The sequence below is a fragment of the Leptonychotes weddellii genome, chromosome 8, assembly GCF_054177405.1.
Source record: "Leptonychotes weddellii isolate Sample4059 chromosome 8, ASM5417740v2, whole genome shotgun sequence".
Classification (NCBI taxonomy): Eukaryota; Metazoa; Chordata; class Mammalia; order Carnivora; family Phocidae; genus Leptonychotes; species Leptonychotes weddellii.
The window spans coordinates 1055011-1072676 of NC_138376.1; the positions used below are offsets into that span (position 1 = coordinate 1055011).

Genomic DNA, 17666 nt, shown 5'->3' on the forward strand with positions numbered 1-17666 from the left:
TCCTAACTCCCCTTCTTAAAAAATGGTAGCATAGGGTAATGTTCATCTGCACTGGTTTGCCCACCCCACCCCCCCACTTAATAATATCTCCTGGAAATCAGTCTATGTCTTCTTTTGTAGCTGCACAGGGCTTCTCCTTTGAGTCTGTATGTCACTGTTTATTCAACCAATCTACTATACCTGGACATTTAAAGTTAATTAAAATGCTCTTAGGGGGTAAACAAGCAAAATAAATTGAAGATGGTTGGTCTTGCCAAACAGGAACATCTTCACCACTAAACTGAGGGAACATACCAGGTCTACCGCATACACCTTCTTATTAATATTTTTGCTTTTGATATCTTGCTCTGTGAATTCCCATTGTTTAGAAGAGTTTATATTTTCCTGCCACACTCTAGGCACACATTAAAAGTATTTCGATTAGTAATTTTCTCTCAATTTCTTCTGCAAATATATCAGAAAGACTATTTTTCTTCCTTGTTTGTCCATGGAATTTGATGCACAAAATGTTTCATTTTAATGTGTTCCAATGTTTTCTACCATTTTACATTTAACTTCTTGTTTTTCTCATGACATTGCCAAGAATCCAGTTTCTATGGATATGGACAAGGAGAGGCTATAAAAGACATCTTCCCAGTTAGTGTACATAAATTGCTTTAGAGAAGAATTTGCAGCCCATTACCATCAACTTGAAATGAATGTAATGAAATCATGCATAGAAATAGACAAAAGAGTGAAAGAAGCAGAAAACTCCCACCCAAGCAAAAAAGACAATATAGATTTACAGTAACCAACAGTCTCAGGCAAAAGTAATGTTTCTCCTTCAAGTGTAAGAAAATATGCAAGGAAATATAAAGTGCTATGCCACCTCGAGGTAGATTCTATTCACTGGAAGGTGGGTTAACCTGTTGGAAGCAAACACGGGTTTGTCACCTTCCCTTCTTCTCTTCTAGATAAGATTTGCCTCCACTTTGAAATGAGCAAGAAGAGAACTATACACTCAATCGGGGAGAAGGGTGGAAAATACCACACATATCTAGAAATCAGATACAATGTCAGAGATGAATTTTAGTTAAAGGGCATGCACTTACTTTCTGAGGCCACCTCCCTCCAGACACAGGGAGTCAAAAACGCCTAGCAGAGGATGGTTTCGATCCATCGACCTCTGGGTTATGGGCCCAGCACGCTTCCGCTGCGCCACTCTGCTCCGCGGGAAGTGGGCTTGCTCTTACTATTTACCATGGGAAGGATCAGGCCCTTAGCCAGCTTGTTTCACACTTCCCTTACTTCCTTCTCCTCTGCGCCTGGCTCCAGCCTCGGCCTCCGCAGGACCGCCTCCTCCAGGAAGCCGGCCGCGCCTCGGGGAGCCGCTCTGGGCCCAGCCCCCGCACCCTCTGCGGGCTAGGAGGAGCGCAGAAGCCCGGCTTCCCGGCCCCCGGAGCGGCTGGGAGAGGCGTCTGCGCGGCGACACCACATGGCCTCCAGACCGCGGCACCCCGTGCCCTCCAGCCCCCCGCACCCCATGCCCTCCAGCCCCCCGGCACCCCGGGGCCCTCCAGCACCCGGACCCCCGTGCCCTCCAGCCCCCCGCACCCCGTGCCCTCCAGCCCCCCGGCACCCCGGGGCCCTCCAGCACCCGGACCCCCGTGCCCTCCAGCCCCCCGCACCCGCGGCCCCTGCGCAGCCTTCCTCCGCTGGGTCACCAGCTCCTGCACCTGCCTTTCTAGGGGTCTCTCCGCCTTCACGGAGGACCTGTGGACCCAGCCCCAGGGCACATAGGGTGTCCGTTACTCTGGAAGGGGAGGGCAAATCATTCTCTCTACTCTTGGAAGCCCTTGGCTGGGAACTCTGTAGGCACCAGCGTCCGCTAAGGACAAAGAGAGAAGCGTGTGCGGGAGGCCAGTCACGGGGAGTTGACCCGGACAAGCCCAGGACGCAGGAGGAGGTGTGTTACGCAGATTTAAGGTTGTGCCTTCTCCATCAGAAGGGTCTAGAGCTGTCCTGGGGATTAACTTCCGTCTTGCCCGGTGGAGAGGGGAGGATGGGCCCCTTTGTAAACTTCTGTCCTGCTTTGAGGCCCATGGGGGGAGGGCAGAGAGCTTTTCTTGCTGCTTCTCCGGTGCCTTCAGCTCAAAATAATCCTCATGCCAAAGTGGCAGATTTGGGGTTGGCCTCATCCTGCCACCCCTGGCTCCAGCCATTCTTTCTGAGTTTTTTCCTTCTTGAAGAAACACGCAGGCAGCCTGAGGCAGATATGTGGAGGTTAGGAAGACACTGCAAAACAGGAGAAAGCTGAGGAATTCGAGTGCACAAGATGGATCCCCAGCAACACAGATCCAGGTCCCCCCCAGAGGTGACCCGGGACCACCAGATTTGGGGGCCTGGCACTTACCGTCTAGGGATGAGACTCAGCAGCTCATGTTGTTACCCAGCCCCTGCTCCCTGAGGCCCACAGGGTCCCTGTGACCTGGAGGCCTCGGGAGACCCAGGAGACTGCCCACCAGGTCCCTGGACACAATCTCCTTCCTGTATTCCTTCTGGGGTGTTCTTCCGTAGCTTCTGCAGACTTCGTCTGCCTTCCCTGTGAAGTACTTTTCTTGCAAGGCCTATCTATGACAATGTATTCCTTCTACTCTTGTTCGTCTGACAAAGTCTCCTTCGGCACATTGAAGGATAGTCTCACTGTAGCAGAATTCCACACTGGTAGTAGTTTCTCTCAATGCTTTAAATATTTGACTCCACTCTTCGTGCTTGCATGGTTTCTGAGAAGAAGTCCGCCATCCTTCTTATCCTGGCTCCTCTCCAGGCAAGGCCTCTGGCCTTCTTCATCAAACCCGGCATAAAAGCCCTCGGCTGTAGCCCTGTCTCGGAGTCTTCCTTCCTTAGGGAGCCCCCCGCCCTGTAAAACTCACATAAATGTGTGTGCATTCCTCCTGTGCGTCAGTCTCTGTCAGTCTAATTTCCAGACCCAGCCAGGGACCCTCAGAGGGGAAAGAAAAACGTTCTCTCCCCTGAAAGCCCTTGGTACCTTAATCATAGTTGTTTCAAATTCCTGGTCTGATGACTCCAAAAATTTCTGCTAAGAATCTAATTCTCAGGCTTTCTCTGTCTCTAAAAATTGTGTTTTTGCCTTTCAGCATGACTTGTCATTTTTTTGAAAGCCAAACACGAGTGCTGGTGAAAGTAACTGAGGTCAACAGGCCTGCAGTGTGGGGTTTTACGTTTACCTGGCTAGGAGTGATGCTGTGTTCACGGCTTGCTGAGGTCCCTCTACTGCCCTTATCGTTTCCTCCCCTGTTGGATCTGGCTTTCCCTAGAGACTTCTTAAATAAGGTCTGTGATGCGCAGTTCTTTCTGGAGTCATTCAAGGTGTGAGGGGACAGACCGGAAGCGCTGTGTGCTGTGGGCTCAGTCTGTCAGTGAGAGAAAATGAAATAATATAAAATGTTCAGCTAAAACCACAAAAGACAGAAAAAGAGTAGAAGACAAATATAGGAATGAAAAACGAAGGCATCAAATAGAAAATTTGGGAAATATTATGGGAAATATTAATCCAACTCTATCAGGAATCAGTTTAAATGTCAATGGTCTAAATGCACCAATTAAAAGACGGAGATTGTCAGAGTAGACCAAGAAACAAGACTAAAGTATATTTTGTCTACAAGAAACCCACTTTAAATATAAGGACATTTATAGACTAAAGGTCAATGAATGGAGAAAGGTATACCATGCTAACATTAGTAAAGAGAAAGAAGGAGTAATGATATTAATTTCAGACAGAGCCAACTTCAGACCAAGGAAAATTATCAGGGATAGAAAGGAGCATTATCGAATGATAAGGGGTTCGATTCTCCCTTGACGAAATCAGCATCTCCAGACAGCTTATCCAACAACAGCAGAACACACATTCTTAAACTCAAATGGAACATTCACCAAGATAGACCACATTCTGGGCCATAAGACACACCTTAACACATTTAAAAGAATTGAGATCATACATATCTGCTCTCAGACCACAATGAAATCAAAGTAGCAATCAATAACAGAGAGCAGGAAAATCCCCAAATACCTGGAGACTAAACTGCACACTTCTAAATAACACATGAGTCAAAGAAAAATTCTCAGGAGAAATTTAAAAATATTTTTAATTAAATGATAATGAAAATACAACTTATCAAAATTTCTTTGATACAGTGAAAGAAATGCTTATAGGGAAATGTATAGCATTGAATGCATATATTTGAAATGAAGAAAGATCTGAAATGAATCATCTAAGCTTCCATTCTAGGAAAGGAGAAAAAGAAGTCCTAATTATCCAAAGTAAGCAGAAAAAAAAAGAAAGAAAGAAAAATTAGAGCAGAAATTAGAAACGGGAAATCATTGAAACCAAAGCTGGTTCTTTGAAAAGATCAATAAAATCAATCAGCCTCTCACCAAGCTAACTAAGAAAGAGAGAGGACACAAATTAATGATATCAGAATTGAAAGAGGGGACATCACTACAGATCCCATGCATACTAAAGGATAAGAAAGGACTATTATGAACAACCTTTATGCCCACAGTGTGGATAACCTAGGTGAAACGGACCAATTGAAATTGTGAAGACAAAATTTGCCAAAACTCACACAAGAAGAAAGAAATAATCTGAACAAGCCTACACGTATTTTAAAAATTGAATCAATAATTAATAACATTCTAAAACAGAAATTTCAGGCCCAGATAAGTTCATGGTGAATTTTGCCAAACATTTAAGGAAGAAATTATACCAATTCTCTATGATCTCTTTCAAAATACAGAAGCAGAGGGAATACTTCAAAGCGTGCTCTATGAGGCCAGGTTACCCTAATACCACTATCAAACAAAGACATTACAGGAACAGACGCCTCCAGACCAGTATCTCTTATGAACACAGATACTAAAATCCACAGCAAAATAGTAGCAAATTTAATCCAATGACGTAGAAAAAGAATATCCCACGACCAAGTGGGATTTATTCCAGGTGTGCAAGGCTGGTTCAACATTCAAAATCACTTAATGGAATCCATCACACCAACAGGCTAAGAGAGAAAAGTACATGATCAGATCAAAAGATGTAGAAAAAGCATTCAACAAAATCCAACTTCCTTTCATGGTAAGAACTCAGCAAATGTCTGTGCCTTCTACTCTGTGAACCTGAAACAGCTCTTTAAAAAAAAAAAAAAACTCTATTAAAAAATAATAAGTACCTATATTAGGATAGAAAATGGTTTCTGTTTACCGAATTTAATGAAAGGAAGTGAAGTTTCGAATTTCAAGGTAGGCAGGGAATAGACTGAGAGCCATGCCTGGGGGCTGTGCGGAGAAGGGGAAGAACAGCTATCAAGGGCCTGAACTAGGGACCCATAAAGAATGGGGTGGGGGGGCATTTCACAGAGTCTGAAGGTAAACCCAGCAGAGTTTGGCAATCATTTCCACGCTGGGTGAGCCGGTGGGAAGGAATTCCGAGGGATGCAGGAGGAAGATGCAAGCTTGGTCAGCGCCAGGATGTTTGAGATTATTCTGGGGCTGGTCATGGTTTTAGCAGAAGGCTCCCAGAACTTGAATACTTAAGAATATCTGGGAGTCGGATAGCTCCTGGCCTCGGCGTGGTGCTGGTTTGGATCGGCTTGAAAATGCGGCTGCAGACAATGACTCCGAAACAGACCCGAGGGGGGAGAAGACCCCAGGGTTTTAGGAACCAGCGCGGGCGCATGCAGGAAGCCGAGGAGAGCGCTACGAGAGCGCTCAGGCGCGCGCAGGGGTTTCCGTGGTGTAGCGGTTATCACGTTCGCCTCACACGCGAAAGGTCCCCGGTTCGAGACCGGGCGGAAACACGCGTGCCCCGCGGCGGGTGAGCTTTTCTCTCTCACAGTCCTATCGCGCGTTCCGTGGACACCTCTCACCCCTTCTGACCCAGCCTCGCATTCAAACCTACCAAGGGCATCCAGCGCGCAGCCTTGCTGCGTGGAACACAGCCCAAGTTACAGAGTCAGGGGGACGCGCCGGGACAAGGTGTCTGTGCGCCCTGTCGCCAAGGCCAGGTGACATTTACCGGGACCTGGAAGGAGGAGTCGCCTGAGAAAAGAACAGGAGCCAGAAAAACTTTCAGCTGGAGAGAAGATTCTTCCAGCACGTTTGTTTTCACAGGTTTTGTTTGTATGGTGTAACATTCCCGCGTCAGTACCTTCGAGCTCTCTCCTAAAACTACCTGATGTCATGGACCATCACTTGGGATTCCATTCCACTTTTAGGTGTCCTTTAAAATCCAGTCTTTGCGGGGAAAAAAAAATGCGCTCCCAGAGAGGGCTGGCTTCGCCCTCGCAGCCTCTGCATGCGCACTAGGCCAGACCCTTGATGTAAATGTTCTGCGATGGCCGGTTGGAAAATCTCAGTAACTTTTAAACAAAAGGCCCTGCGTTCTCATTTTGCACTGGGACCATAAGTGATAGACAAGTTCTCCCAGAAACTCACAAAAGGAGCAATCATCCGAGTTCAGCGTTCCTTACAGGGAGGAGCAAGAAGCTGAGAACGAGCCCACCCTGTGCTTGACAGGAATGCGCACATTACTGAGGGTGAGGGGATGCGTTTGTCGAATATAGTAATACTTTCCGGCCCGCCCTAGAATATCAAAAGAAAAAGATCCACTAGCGCATTAAAACTTTATTGCAGTGTTTGACGCATTTTTTCCAGCCTTTTATTTTCATCTGAGTCCTTCAGGTCCCGTCCCTTGTTTAGCTTTCTTGTTTTCCCTTGTGTTTTGTTTCCATATGTTTCATCACTAATCATTCTTACTCTTTCAAGATTCCATCATTTTGCTCAACTTTTCAAAATATTCAGTGATGTCCTAGAATGCAGAATCATGGGAGAAGGAGGGATCATATTACAGCACTCAATTTATACAATATGCACATTTTATCTTTTTTCTTGTCTTTTTGAATTATATTCAAAGCAAAATGTGAAGGGAGACTGCACGTTTCTTAGGAAATGTGGAGAGTAGCTACAAAAGTTTAAAACTAGGAAACTATAGCTCAAGTCTAGTTCATAGCATCGACCTTGCTAATTCATGGTGAATAATTCTCTAGCTCTTCTACAAAGTGCCTCAGAGGGGTAAGACTGGTGTTGAGGTTTCAATCAGCTATGAACCCAAGTTTTCATAAAACCACAAAGGGAGAGGCCCCGCTGGGATTCGAACCCAGGATCTCCTGTTTACTAGACAGGCGCTTTAACCAACTAAGCCACGGAGCCCCATGGTTTATCTCCTCTTGTCACATATTGTTTTAAAAATTTCACACCTTAATTTGTGTTCTTATTTCAGCAATTTCTTTAGGATCTAGCAAGAAGGTGAACCTGGACCCCAGTCAGAACCAGAGAAGAATGCTCCCTCTGTGGAACGAGAACCGGGTTGAGAAGCCCATCTTGCTTGGTGCTGAGACCCATCACATCCCTTAGGACCAGCAGTGAGCCGGCCCTTCCAACTCTGTGGGTGAGTGATAGTAGAAACGAGGCCCTGATTTTATCCCTATGTCCCCCTAACTTTTGACCTCCAATGATGCTGTCTCTCCCACATGCCAAAATATACTCCCTCCCTCCCAGTCGGACTCCTTTGTAACATCAACGTGAAATCCAGGATGGCATCATCTAGATCGGGGGAAGGCTCAGACGAAATTCCTCGGTGCGAATGCTCAAGCAGGATTCTTCGTGACTGGAACAGCTACGGCCTGAAGGTACAAGCCGCGTGTCTTCCCACAGACAGGCATAGGAAGCAGCGGCTAAGCTCTGTACACCCTCCCAGGCAGAGAGAACACAGCCAGGGACACACTGATCCACAGCAATTCCAGAAGCCAGTGGGCACATGCTGCCACTTGATTGGGACTCAGTCGTACTGTCTGGGAACTGTCCTCCCGGGCTCTTGGCGTCACCCTCCCAATCATCCATCCTGTTCATGCGACATTTCTCTTACTAAGTCTCCCTCCCATCGCGGTCTGGGAGGCTCAGGGTCCTCTTTTCATTTCGTGCTGTCCCCTTTCCCTTTGCGTTCCAGTTGTCAGTGTCACCACTGTGCTCTTGACACCCCTGCGATGTCACGAATGCTGTTGGAACGTCTTCCCTTAGATCTGGAGCCCGCAAACTCTGACCCACAGGCCATATCTGGCCAGCTCCCTGTTTTTATAGTTTTATTGGAACATAGCCACACTTTTCTCCTATTATCTGTGGCCACTTCCCTGCTTCAACAGGAGATGTGAGTCGTTTCAACAGACCCTGTGTGGCCACAAAGCCTAAAATATTTCCTGTCTGGCCCGCTGAAGAAAAAGTTTTCCAACCTGTCTTAAATAAAAACTGCATTCGCAAACCTGATGAATATAAGCCCTTGTTTACCTTGGCTTCCTATAAAGGTGCTGGTGGGCCCACCCTTCCGATTTGTGGGTTCGCGGCTGGGATACGCAGGGCAGGCCTGGGTTTTCTGCGGAGAGATCACCTGGACTCACTTGGCACTGCCAACAGAAGATTTCACAATGTGTGCCTGAAGGGCATTTCTTGATCTTAGCATCGGCTTTCACCTGGAGCCGCTGGGAAAAAGAAACAGCTTCTTCTTTCGAACCCTGTAAGCTCTCGCTCATTTGTATTGAAGTTCTTCCCTTAGCTTAAATCTCCCATCTCCCGTCTGACGGTGAACAGCAGGAAAGGCTGAGCAAGCCGGCGCCATTGACCAGAAGTCTCTGGCTACACTGGCCGCCGGGAGGTTTGCGGTCCGCATTCGCAAACGGTGCAGGAAGTGTGTCTCTTCAGGGCAGCTGCTGGGAGCTCTTTCCAGCACTTCGTAAGCAGCTTGCTTTTTCCCAGGGGCTCTTTCTGCAGTCCCTGGAGTTTTAACCCCACTTGATCATGAACCAGAACTCCACTGAAGGTGCAAGAAAGGCCTTCGGCCACCACTGGGCCTCCCTCTCTCCCTGTCTCTCTCTGCAGCTTTCCCCTCTCTGCTACTCTGCTCCAAATAAGCCAAGTGCACTGGCCTCCCCGAAATGCTATCTTTGCCCCCAGTTCAGCGACACTGCTTGGCTCAGATTCCCCGCCCCCCGATGGCCCCCGGGGGTGCGGAGGCCTAGAAACTGCCTCTAGGCAACAAGCTAAGACCTGTGTAAGGCTCATCGCTTCTGTTACGCTCCGGTCAGGGACCAAGGTCCTGCGCTGACAGCAAGGGTCAGAACATATCCACTGGTCCCATATTTGTGTCTAGCATCCTCGTTGTGCACGGGGGAGGGCAATGCCTCCCTCCGCGAATGCTTCTCAGGTGGAAACAGAAGGCGCCATCTGTTGGCAGAGCTCCTTTTGCCACAGTGTTAGAACTTGAAGTTCCATCCCTGTTGCTCCATGGTCACATTCTCTGTCGCTACAGATGAACGTGCATGCTATTCTAAAGTATGCATTTACACTGCCTAATAATGAAAAGCAAAGTTTCTTCCAGTTTCACAAGACGCACCCATTGCTGACACTAACTTCCTTCCGTGTGTCCTGTGTCTCGGGTAGGATTTGAGGGGTGGGAAGAGTCGGGGAAGATTCAGAAGCAGGAGCAGAGTAGCTCCGAGCTAGAATGGGGACAGCCCCCCCCAGAGTCAGAAGTTCTCCAGGAGGACGTCCTCGATTTCAGATCCTACCAGCAGGATTCGAGGGTTCTTTAATTCCTAGTCCTACGATAATGGGTTTTACTCCGCTTTTTACTTTTGCCAATCGAATGGCGTTAGAGTTCTGTCTCTTTTTATTTTTTATTTCTGTGGTGATTAATGAATTGGGAAATTTTTGCATAATATTTGTTAGCTTTCATATATGTCTCTCCTAAATTGCTTGTCCTATCCTTTGTCCATTTCCTTTTGATCTTGCTGCTTTTCATGGCTTCTTGCTATTACATCATCTAATTATCCATCTCACCCCTGCTATCTGGGGACAATTTAAATATACTCTCCCATGATCACATTTATCTATTGATGTTTCTATTATGGCCTTTATTTTACATATTCTTCATTTTAATGGAAGCAAATACTAGACTTGTATTTCTTTGTTGTTTGTGCTTTTGAAGGTTTTAAAAGTTCTCTGCTCACTGGCACATGAGGATATTCTCCTTCATATACTTCTGGTAGCTTTATTCTTTACTGTCACACTTAAGAACTAAACTTAATAGCTGGTTCTACTGTGTAGCCCATGTGAAGAACAACAGTAATGGAATATTTTGGAAACCTTTGTATCTGTCTATACCTGATGGACTCTATCTCTGATTTGTTTCTTCTGGAACCCTGCAGTCATGCGCAACCCCATCCCCAGCCCAGTTCTCACCCCAGCGCTGAGAGATCTGGGTTTCCTTCAGGGCTTGGGCGGTGCAGGACTCTCTTAGGCAACGTCTCCTTTCTAGGAGTTGAACCTTGATCTGGCCAGAGACAGAACCCAGAGCGGGACAATCACCGCACCTATGGGGGCCATTCCTTGTACCTGAATTTATCAGGCAAAGAGAAAGATCTGGATGGGGACCCAGTCGGTCTGAACATTCAAAATGAGGGTTGGGCTTCTTCATCAACTGAGATTCTGGGAAGAGTCATCTTCGGACCCTCTGCTTGTCTTGTACCCCTGACATAACCCCCTCATCCTGCGGTGCCTTCCCTCGGCTGCCTGAGGCGCCCTGCGCCCCTGTCACACACGAGGCGCTCGGTATTGTTATGTAAATTAATTAATTATATTCCAGCCTGTGCTACAGGATTTCATTTCAGCTCCGTGTCCTCCAGAGACCCCGGATGTCCCATCTGGGAGCTTCTTTCACGGATTCTTAAATTCCCCACGACCACTCTTAGCGCCCTTGACTGAGTGCAGTCACACGCGGTTGACGTGTTAGCGGAGTGTGCTGGCTGGATTCTTGCGGTCCACCCTATATCGGAGTTCGGGGGGGTCCTACCGTCTTTGCAGCCCACGCTGAGCTCGGTGCGCTCCTTTGTGGATACCGGGTGTCGGGGAAAGCGTCCTGTCATTAAAATCAAAGCCACGAATTCCCACTGTGTCCCCTAGGGATTTCCACCCCTCCCCCCCAGGGCTTGCTCGTTTTCACCCCCCGTCCCTGGGGCGCAGCCCTGCAGCAGCCTCCGGCCCGGGGGCTCTGCAGGGGGGTGGACGAGAGCAGGAAAACCCTGCTGTCTTCCGGCAGAATCGGGGCGGCGTCGGCCGCGGGCAGAGGAAGCAGGTGCGCCCAGGCCCGCCTTTCTCTTACTCTCTGTCCCTGCGCACGCGTTTTCCTTTTCGTATCAAAGAAAAAGAGCGATTTCTCTGAAACACAGGCGCTGATCTAGCGAGGGGAGCTCGGGGGAAAGTGGGCGCTTTCCGAGAGCACAAGAAGCGTGCTGTGTTTTCTCTATCACAGCCCTCCTCGTGCAGTTCCCCAGAAACAGAAATAATTCGGTATTTCCTTCACGCGCAGCGCCAATACATTGGATCGAATAAAAATCTAATTGCCGAGGACAAGAGCCCAGCCACCGGGATGGCCGAGTGGTTAAGGCGTTGGACTTAAGATCCAATGGGCGTGCGCCCGCGTGGGTTCGAACCCCACTCCCGGTAGAGCAGGTTTTCGTCTCTGCGGCCCTTCCCGGGAGCCCGCTGGCCCTTGGCAACGTGCGCAGGGGTCGGATCCCGGCTCTGCTTTTCCATCCCTCCGCGAAAACACTGGAAAGGATCGTGAGAAAATGTTTCCCTGCTCTGCCCTCGAGCAGTAGGAGGACTAGGCAGGAGTACCTGCGAGAGCTATTTTCTGCCCCGACCCCATCAAATTGCCAGCATAAGGAAAACTCACCACGTCCACAGTCTCCCTAATGAGACTTTAACTCCAGGCCCTTCAGTTGCAAGGGGGATGGAAACTTGGAGGCTTCGCCCTTGAAGCCACAGGAAGGAAGCCCTCGTTCTCTGTGGCCCCTGCGAAGCCAGAACCACCTGCCAGGGGATTCTTATTGTTTCTAAAGGTGGTTGTCAGAGCTCGGCTGGGGCTGCCCCTCCAGCTCGCCCGGAAAGCAGAAGTGAACCCTCACCAGCAGAACATGAGTGCTTTGAAATCTAAAAATGGCCCCTCAGTGGAGTTTGATTTTGCCTTTCTCGGGTTAGTGTTGTTGAGCATTTTTTAAATTGATGAGCCATCTGTACTTCCTTTCCTGTGTACTCGTTTTTCTATTGGTTGTTAGGTCTTTTCTTATGATTTATAGGCGCTCTTTAAATATGAATCAATTAAGCCCTATTCTGATATGTCACCGATAATCCAGTTTGTTATTTGCCTTAGAATTTTGCAGTGATTTGGGTCGGTGGCCAAAGTGATGAGTCTTCTGGTTCAACGTCTGACTTAGGTGTGCCTTTCCCCACTAGGAGATCAAGAAGAGTGACAGAGGACTGCCATGCTTTCTTCTAGAATGTTCATGATTTCTTTTTTGTATTTCGATCTTTGATTTATCCAATTTTTCCTGTTTTAATATGTGAAATATAGATCTAACTCTACCTTATTTCCAGAGAACTGCCAGTAATGCCAACACCATATTTTTTCATTTAAATTCAATTTAATTAACATACACAGTATTATTAGTTTCAGAGGTAGAGGTCAGTGACTCATCAGTTGCATAGAACACCCAGTCCTCGTTACATCACGTGTCCTTCTTAATGCCCATCACCCAGTTACCTCCAGCAACCCTCAGTTTGTTTCCTAGAGTTCAGTGTCTCTTATGGTTTGTCTCCCTCTCTGATTTTGTCTTATTTTATTTTTCCCTCCCTTCCCTTATGTTCATCTACTTTGTTTCTTAAATTCCACATATGAGTGAAATCATATGGTATTTGCCTTTCTGACTGATTTTGCTTAGCATTATACCCTCTAGTTCCATCCATGTCATTGCAAATGGCAAGAGTTCATTCTTTTTGATGGCTGAGTAATATTCCATTGTATATATATACCACATCTTCTTTATCCATTCATCAGTCGATGGACATCTGGGCTCTTTCCATACTTTGGCTATTGTGGACATTGCTGCTATAAACACTGGGGTGCATGTGCCCCTTTGGATCACTACATTTGTCTCCTTTGGATAAATACCTAGTAGTGCAATTGATGGGTGGTAGGGTACTTCTATTTTTAGCTTTTTGAGGAACCTCCATACTGTTTCCAGAGTGGCTGCACCAGCTTGCATTCCCACCAACAGTGTAAGAGGGTTCCCCTTTCTCCCAAATCCTCGCCAACATCTGTTTCCTGAGTTAATTTTAGCCATTCTGACTGGTGTGAGCTGGTATCTCATTGAGGTTTTGATTTGGATTTCCCTGATGGCTAGTGATATTGAACACTTTTTCATGTGTCTGTTGGCCATTTGGATGTCTTCTTTGCAGAAATGTCTGTTCATGTCTCTGCCCATTTCTTAACTGGACTTTTTGGTTTTTGGATGTTGAGTTTGATAAGTTTTTTATAGATTTTCGATACTAGCCCTTTATCTGATATGTCATTTGCAAATATCTTCTCCTATTCCAAAGGTTACCTTTTAGTTTTGTCGACTGTTTCCTTTGCTGTGCAGAAGCTTTTTATCTTGATGAAGGTCCAATAGCTCATTTTTGCCTTTGTTTCCCTTGCCTTTGGAGAAGTGTCTAGCAAGAAGTTGTTGCAGCCGAGGTCAGAGAGGTTGCTGCCTGTGTTCTCCTCTAGGATTTTGATGGATTCCTGTCTCACATTTAGGTCTTTCATCCTTTTTGAGTTTATTTTTATGTATGGTGTTAGAAAGTGGTCCAGTTTCATTCTTCTGCATGCCAACACCATATTATTGAATATCCATATTCTCCCCATTGACTGAAAAGCCAGACTACTAAATTCTGTTCTAAAATGTATAGGACGGGATGATTTGAAAGACCATGAGCTTTGGAACTCGACAACAAATGTTCTAATTCTGGCTTTCCCACTGACTCTCTGAGCCTTGATATCTTTCTTTGTTAAATGGAGGTAATAATCCTTACCTCATGAAAGGCAGTTGTAAGGATTACGTGCCTGGTGAATTAAGAAGTCTCTTTGTCACCATATAGGTTAGTCCCCTTGCCCCTTAGAAGAAACTCCCACATTTCTTTTATAGCAGGCCTTAACAGAAACCCCAAAATCAGATTAAAAATTAGATAAAATTTGTCCTGATAGTTAAATTGCATCTATGTTTTGAGATCAAACACTGGGATTACACATTTGAAAGTTCTCTGATCCTGGGGGCAGCTCAGTGGATCATTTTCATGAGCTGCCTTGAATTTCAAGTCAGAGCCTTAAGACTCATGTTTGCTCCTGGCCTTCCTGGGCAGAAGGAAGGGAGTTCCTCCCAAGAAGTTCATCTGTGTCTTCACAGTCAGAAGTAAGTTGGTTTGAGAGAGACTCAGTTTCCACGGAGAGGCAAGACTCATCCCTACCAAAGGTGGGTTTTGCCATCTTTTTTCTTTCCTGTGGATTAAGGAGAGAGAGAAAGGATGAGTGGAAGTGGAGGGTTTATTTTTTTCTGGAATGAGACTCCAGGTGGCAAAGATTTTACCAGATTGAAACTTGCTGAAGAGAAAACACAGCAGTCTCTTAGTGGTCAGTGAGTAATGTTGTTCAGACTGTCATGCCAAATGGCACCAGGTCCAGCTTCCATCCCTATAGAGGTTATCTTATGTCACATTTCCTCACCAGAGTCAACTGATCTAAAACTACCATCCCACACCTATCTCTGCCACCAGAAAGATCTGACCCTGTTGTCTCAGGTGCTTGATTTTATTAAATTCCTCCAACTGTCAGGGCTGCTGGCAATTCCCACGCAACTCCAACCTCTGTTGTTGTTTCTTGAGGTAGGCAGAACTCTCCGGGGGCCCCCGAGATGCCTCCCCATGGTGTAGAAGCCCTGTAAAATCCTTTACAGATATTAATCTTTCATCTAATACATAATTAACAATAGCTACCAATTCATCCCTTAAACTTTTTTTTGTTTTTGCAACATGCATCTTGATATTGGGAACACAACACTGAGGGAAAATAAAACCAAGCTTCTCCCCTCCCACCCAGGCTCTCTGGATAGAGGAAGAGACTGACAGGTAGCTTTTCTTTTCTTTTTTTTTTAAGATTTTATTTCTTTATTTGACAGAGAGATAGAGAGACAGCACAAGTAGGCAGAGTGGCAGGCAGAGGGAGAGGGAGAAGCAGGCTTCCCGCCGAGCGGGGAGCCCGATGTGGGGCTCGATCCCAGGACCCTGGGATCACGACCTGAGCCGAAGGCAGACGCTTAGCCGACTGAGCCACCCAGGCGCCCCGGTAGCTTTTATTTTCAACAGGAAATTGATTCGAGGAGAAAAAATGAGGCGATCTGGATTGGTTTTGTCTTTGTACAGAAAATGTAAAGCCCGCCACACTCCTACCACCTCACTCTGGACAGTCGTGTCTTTACTGGTTCTATCAGTCAGCCTTCCCCAGAGAAACAGAACAAACAGGATGGAATATACATGTTGGCTCCTGTGATTATGGAGGCTGGTAAGTCTTCAGATCTGCAGTCAGCAGCTGGGAGACCCAGGAGAGCCAACGGTGTACTTCTAGCCCAAAGACCAGCAGGCTTGAGACTCAGGAAGCACCATTGTTTCAGGCTGAGTCTGAAGGCAGGAATAAACTGATGTCCCAGCTCAAGGCGGTCACATGGGGGGAGTTCCCTCTTCCTCAGGGGAGGGCCAGCCTTCAACTGATTGGATGAAGCCTACCCACACTGGACAGGGCAAGGTGGTTTCCTCCGCCTACTGATTTACATGTTAAACTCACCCCAAATCACCCCCACAGAAACATCCAGAATCATGTTTGACCAAACATCTGGGAACCCCATGGCCAAGGTGACACATAAAATTAACGATCACATGTGTAAGAGAAAACATGATTAAAAAATAAGAACACTTTTCAACACTCTTAGCACAGTAAGAATGAAAGAAACAATGCAATATATTTTTTGCATGAGTAGTATATTCACACAGCTCAAAAATGAGAAAGTATTAGAAGGCAAACTGAAAAGTCTGTGGCCCTCCTTCCCCCAGTCGCTCCGGTTCTCACCAGCACCTTCACCTTAGCTTCTAATGAGCGTCCTGACTTTTTTTTTTGTTTTTTAATTTATTTGTCAGAGAGAATGAGGAGAGCACAAGCAAGGGGAGTGGCAGGCAGAGGGAGAAGCAGGCTCCTGCTGAGCAAGGAGCCCGATGCGGGACTCCATCCCAGGACTCTGGGATCACGACCTGAGCTGAAGGCAGGCGCTTAACTGACTGAGGCACCCAGGCGTCCCAGCATCCTGACTTTTTTTAATGATACTTGCAAATATGAACATAGCCTTCATTTACCTATCTTTTTACATAAAAGATAAAATATTTACCCGTCGTTCTGCAGCCCTGTTTTTCATTTAATAGATTTTGGAGAGCTCTATTTTATCAGTACTTGGCTTACAAATAGCATCTCCAACTTTGCACACTGAACAAGTGTGGTTTATTTTCAAATGAGTTTATCCAACCAGAAAGGAGCTGAATCTGAAACTTTCTTTCCCACTGCCCCTCTAAAGGAGGGAATGAGAACAAAGTGCAGGTTTATTGGAACTAGAGGGAGAAGGAGAAAATGACATCCTTATTATTATTACTATTTTTTGCTCAAATGAGGAACAAAATACTTTTTGCCTGAAGCAATACCGTGTCCAGAGATACTTGAATTAGGGGTTTGGAAGGAGCTGGTGATCAAGAGAAATTATGTATTCACCCAACAAATATTTATTGGCCTTTACTCTTCAGACTGTAATAATTAGTCATCTTTTAGTAAAAATGTTTAAAACAAAGAATTTTTTTAAAATGGGGTACAAAGTTTTCCCAGGATGATAATCCTTTTAAAAAATGTATACACATAGCATATGTATATAAATGTCCAGAAATATATATACAGTAAAATGTGCTTAACAGTGTTTACTTTGGAATGTGGGGTATATATATTTTTCCTTAGCCATATTTTTATGTGTTTTGACAACAACCCTCTATAATACTTGTATAATTAAAAAGAGGAGAAAAGCAAATTCAGAAATAGTGAAAAAAGCCAATCCTTTGGATCTTTATTAGTTTCAGAGGTAGAGGTCAGTGATTCATCAGTCTCATATAACACCCAGTGCCCATTACATCACCCAGTTACCCCGTCCCCCCACCCCTCTCCCCTCCAGCAACTGTCAGTTTGTTTCCTATGATTAAGAGTCTCTTGTGGTTTGTCTCCCTGATTTTGTCTTATTTTATTTTCCCCTCCCTTCCCCTATGATCCTCTGTTTTGTTTCTTAAATTCCACATGAGTGAAATCATGTGGTATTTGTCTTTCTCTGATTGACTTATTTCCGTCAGCACAATACCCTCTAGTTCCAACCACGTCATTGCAAATGGCAAGATTTCAACCCTTTGGCTCTTTACACTGAAGATATACCCAGCACGATGGAGAAAAGATGGAATACGTAAAATAAAACTTGCCCTGACAGCATAGGGTTGACACTCAGGGTCCCTTACGCAGGCTAGGAATCAGCTGACCTATAGTCCATATTTGGTATTAGTGATGAGGAAAGTCAAAACGACAGAAACTTAGAATAATTAACATTCTGGTTTATTGT

At 46.0% G+C, this 17666-nt stretch overlaps 4 non-coding genes across 4 annotated transcripts; 2 read left to right on the plus strand and 2 right to left on the minus strand.

Annotated features, from left to right (window-relative positions):
* Window positions 1–1135: 1135 nt before the first annotated feature.
* On the minus strand, window positions 1136–1207 carry TRNAM-CAU (transfer RNA methionine (anticodon CAU)). Its single transcript has one exon. It is a non-coding gene; the product is annotated as a tRNA-Met (tRNA).
* A 4572-nt stretch (window positions 1208–5779) lies between these two features.
* TRNAV-CAC (transfer RNA valine (anticodon CAC)) lies at window positions 5780–5852 on the plus strand. Its single transcript has one exon. It is a non-coding gene; the product is annotated as a tRNA-Val (tRNA).
* Window positions 5853–7189: 1337 nt separating this feature from the next.
* On the minus strand, window positions 7190–7263 carry TRNAT-AGU (transfer RNA threonine (anticodon AGU)). Its single transcript has one exon. It is a non-coding gene; the product is annotated as a tRNA-Thr (tRNA).
* A 4261-nt stretch (window positions 7264–11524) lies between these two features.
* TRNAL-UAA (transfer RNA leucine (anticodon UAA)) lies at window positions 11525–11607 on the plus strand. The gene has a single exon. It is a non-coding gene; the product is annotated as a tRNA-Leu (tRNA).
* Window positions 11608–17666: the final 6059 nt, after the last annotated feature.